The sequence below is a fragment of the Corvus kubaryi genome, unplaced genomic scaffold, assembly GCF_017639235.1.
Source record: "Corvus kubaryi isolate FWS band 111438036 unplaced genomic scaffold, C.kubaryi_AGA036_p1.0 72, whole genome shotgun sequence".
Lineage (NCBI taxonomy): Eukaryota > Metazoa > Chordata > Aves > Passeriformes > Corvidae > Corvus > Corvus kubaryi.
The window spans coordinates 4,516,719-4,521,104 of NW_024582060.1; positions in this window are offsets into that span (position 1 = coordinate 4,516,719).

Here is a 4,386-nt window from a genome sequence, read left to right on the forward strand (position 1 = left end):
GCATTTCTTCAGGATTTGGGACTTTTGTTTAGTTGTACTACTATTTTGGGGAGCACAGACCATGTAACCTGTTATGGGAAGTGGCCCTGTACATGTTTCTTGTGGTTGCCCGGAGCAGCTGTGGCCCAGTCCCTGTGACCACAAACCAGCAGTGGTATGAGAAAAGACTGCAGGGAAGTGTAGACGAACCAAACAAATGCTGGTTGTCTGATCTGGATAGCTGGGCTAAACAGTTCCATTGTGAAATCTTTCCTCCTCTCCTCAGTGGTCAGGGAAAGCATTGTTTCTCCCTTTAGATGGAGAATCACGTGTTTTGTGTGGGTTTTTCATGTAAAGTCCCTTGAGGGAATTAAGTAAAAGTACTACTACTTACAACATGTAAAATTCACTTCATCTTCTTCACCATTTACTAAGGATGAAGTGATTCTGAGACAGATGATTATGTCTTGGGGAGCAGTCAGCTGTCCAAAAATTCCTTACATCTCCTTTTCTTCATTGTCCATCTCCTGCTCTTTGTTGTCCAGAGCAAACTGCTTTTTTTTTTTTTTTTTTTTTTTTCTTTCAGTGAAAGCCAGTTTAGCTTTTTTATCTAACTGGATGTTTGCCTTTATTTTCTTACAGATCTTTCTGTGATGGTAACCCATGAAGCTTCCTGGGTTTCTCTCCTTTGAAGTCTCCAACAAATCTCTACCATCACTATGGAAGATTGCTTTTCAAATGAAAAATAGAAGGGTATTTCTAGATTTTTCACTGCACTGTGAACTGCTGCAGCTTCTTTGGTAAATGACTGATACTTCTCCAGCAAATTTACACAATGGCCTCATCATATGTAATGGTTCCTACTTTCTTTGGGTTATTATAGACATCTATTCATCAAAAGGAGGCTGATTCTGCAAGTGCCAAAAGGATGCATCACCAGAACTTCAGTGAAATCTTGAGCTGTTGACTATTTGCAGCAGTAGAGTTCTGTCTTCCCAGAATTTCTCTTCTCTAGAGAAGGGAGACAGAATTTTTAGGTGACTGTAACTATATGCTCAACATGCTGTTAAAGAGGTACCTATCAGCTGTAGACAGCCTAATCCAGTGGAATTATATCCTGAAGAATGAAATAACACCAATACCCTCCCGCCCTTCCCCTTCTTTTTGTGTGTCCCTGCACAGGAAAACTCCTAAATGGTCATTATTTCTCATCTTCTGCGAAACTCGTGTTCTGTTTGGCTCATCACCTACCATGTTTTCCCACCTGCTATTGATTTTGACGGAGACACTAAAATTAAATTACTGCTGCCTTTTTTTGTGAATGATCTTCACAACTTAAGTGCCTATAACACCCTTAGATAACCAGTAGCCCACTAAGACAGAATTACATTGTTTCAATAAGAAACATGCAGAAGTACTTCCATCAAACCCCGTGTGGCAGAGAGCACAGAGAGTTCATCTTCCCATGTACTGATCAATGCGTAAGAAATTGTGCCTTGACTTTGTGAGCCTCGACTTCCATCATGCTACCTAATGCATGATGCAAGAATCAATATACCGGGAAAAAGGACTCTTAATTTGACTTTCTTGTGTCAACTTCAGCACAGAAAGTGGCAAATGCCCTGGGGAGGTCTGGTCCATTTCATGTGGGACTGGAAAGATCTTAGGGTTGTCTAGACTGTCATAGGGTTGCCAGCTTCAGGGAAGCTCAGCCACTGACAGCTTAAGCCTTTATCCTTGCTGGAGCCTAGAACTCGTAACCGCTACTTTGCCAGCTAGGCTCGTGGTAGCCTCGGAGATCCTGGCAGACAGAGCTTAAGAGATATGTTTCAATCATTTAATGACTTTGAAACACTCTTGGGAAAAAAAGGCCCTTGTGTTTAGGCTAAAACCACATTACAGCAGTTATTACAAAGAATATATGTTTCTTTACACCAACGTAGAATCTGTCCAGTCAAAAAAAACCCCACTGCTGCTTTTAATCTAAACAGAATAATTAATGTTTTAGCTTAAGGAACTAAAAGAATATATTCACTTGTCTGCTTTGATCTATGTATTATAAATCTAAATTGGGTGGCAGCAAAAAAATTAAGGTAGGGTGTGTTTATTCCTCTGGTTCTACTTTCTGCTTTCGTTATTTTAAGTGCCAACATTTCTGGTATCAGGAGGTGTAATTGTAAAGTAACAAAGTGGAGATAAATTAAGATGTAAGCAAATGCTACTTGGTAGGGCATACTAGGTCGAAGGTCAGATCTATCTGATTTACAGCTGCTGCATGTGTGGTATTCAGTACTGCAATATCCATTTTTTTGCATTCTGTTTTGATGCATCTAGACTTAGAAATACCTAAAAGATGCATATTAAAAAAAAAAAAACTGAAAAAGAGTCATGCAGTTATTACTCTCTGGGCACTGGTTCTGTCTCTGGGAGGTTGATGCTTAGGGTAGATGGAACCCAGCTATGTTTTTCTAGGTGTGTATGGCAACCTGCTGATTGCTGTCTCACCAGAATAAACTCTAAACCTTTCCAGCTGTTCTTAATCTGGCCCCTTAACCTTTAAAAAAACCAGAGGCTTTCCATTCCTCAGAGCCAAACTTTGCTAACAATATCTAGGTTGTTTTCAAACCAAGCTTCAAACATAAAAATGACTAATAAATCCATATTCCATAATAGTTAGGCTGGAAAACTATTATTTTAAAACAGACTCCGTTTTTATGACCCATTTCCAATAAAAATCCCAAGTATGCTTCACTAATGCTACCATTTCAGATACTCAGATCCCAGATGATAGGCGTGATATCCAGATAGATACACCAATAAATATGTAAAGGCTATAAATCTGTCTCAAATTAGTGATTTGTAGATGTGCGAGAGGGAAGAGGGCTGGGAAATTCTGCTTTCTAATCTGTTAGTTTCCTGACTCTTAATCACTTCACAGCTGGTGATTGTATTTTTCTGTGGTTTGTATTAAGTACTAAATACATTACTCCATGCTCTTCGGGGCGACCCGGGGTTTTGCACAGACTTTTAGTCTGCACCTGATTTCACTCGTGTGAAGACCAATTTTGGGCAGCTCGAGGTCAGGGGCAGTCTGCCCCTAGCACTCTGCGGAGCCCTCCGGCTTGAGAGTGAGGCAGGTTTTGAGGAAGGGAGGCACTTTTGGATGAGCCACAGCCTAGAAATCCATAACACTTCTGAGGACCGTAGCCCGCTGGCTTCGGTATTCCAGTTCGGGCTTCCTATTAAAACAACGACACAATCCGTAATAATCACTCATAAACATCCATCTTTTTGACTCTTTTACGGCCTCGTAATTGCCCCCACCCTGACAGGCGGATTCATGCCCTGGCTGCCAGTGCCCGGTGCCAGGGAGCTCCTTCAGAGGAGCGCGGGCCGGGACGGGGCTGCCCTTCCCCGGGAGTCGCAGCCTCCTGCTTCGTTATCGCCTCCAACACCCCCCGCTCCGCTGCTCGGGTTCGGCCGCTTGTTCGGTGCAGGTTCGCTTCTGGGCTTTGGGCAGCCTCCTCTCCCGGACGGGGGGAGCGCTTTTCCCGTGTAAAACTCAAGGACTATCCCAGCAGCGTTCAGGAGGGAAATCCTCTCCTTTTCGCTCATCCTCTTTTTCTCTTCCCAAGCTGGCTTACGTTTAAGTCTCTCTCCCGCAGATCTCCCTCTCGCCCTCCCGGCAGGACTTCGCAACTTCTGCCGCGGTTACGCCGGCCTCTTATTTGCATTTTCTTTTAGCCCTGGGCGCTTTTTTTTTTTTCCCTTCTTTTTTTCCCCCCTGTCATTTCTCATTCCCCGCAGTCTGCAACAACCGGGAGAGTCCTTCCCCTTATCCGCGGGGCACGGCCGGGACCCCCGCGGGCGGGGCACGGACCCTCCGGCGGGCAGCGCTGTTCCGCCCCCGCCTCCCCCTCCCTGCCTCCGCCTGGAAGGCAAAGGATGGCCTAGAAATTAAGCAGCACTTCTGAGGCGGTACATCTGCCTTTCCCCCCGCCCGCCCGCCCGCCCCCCTTCCCAATTTTCTTACACCGCTTAGGAATTCTCCTTGTCTCTCGCACTCCTGTACTTTTAAAAAGAAATTTTAATTTCCCGCCCCAAGCCCGAGGTGGTCGCGGAGAGGCGCGGAGCTCCCCAGCCCCCGTGCGCAGCGCTGGGCTCTCGGGGAGGAGGCGAGCGGGGGGCCAGCGCGGCGCTCCGTAGGGAATGCCGGCGCTGCTGCGGCGGGGAGCGCCCCCGGCCCGCCGCCCCCCGGCCAGCGGGCACTGACTGCCGGAGTCGCTCCCGGACCCTGCCCTGCTGGGAATAAGCCCCGGGGCGGGCGCCCATCGCGCCTGGGGCGCGCAGAGGAGCCCGCCGAGGCCATGGGCGGCGGGGAGGCGCGCAGCCCGGCGGGGCGGCGGG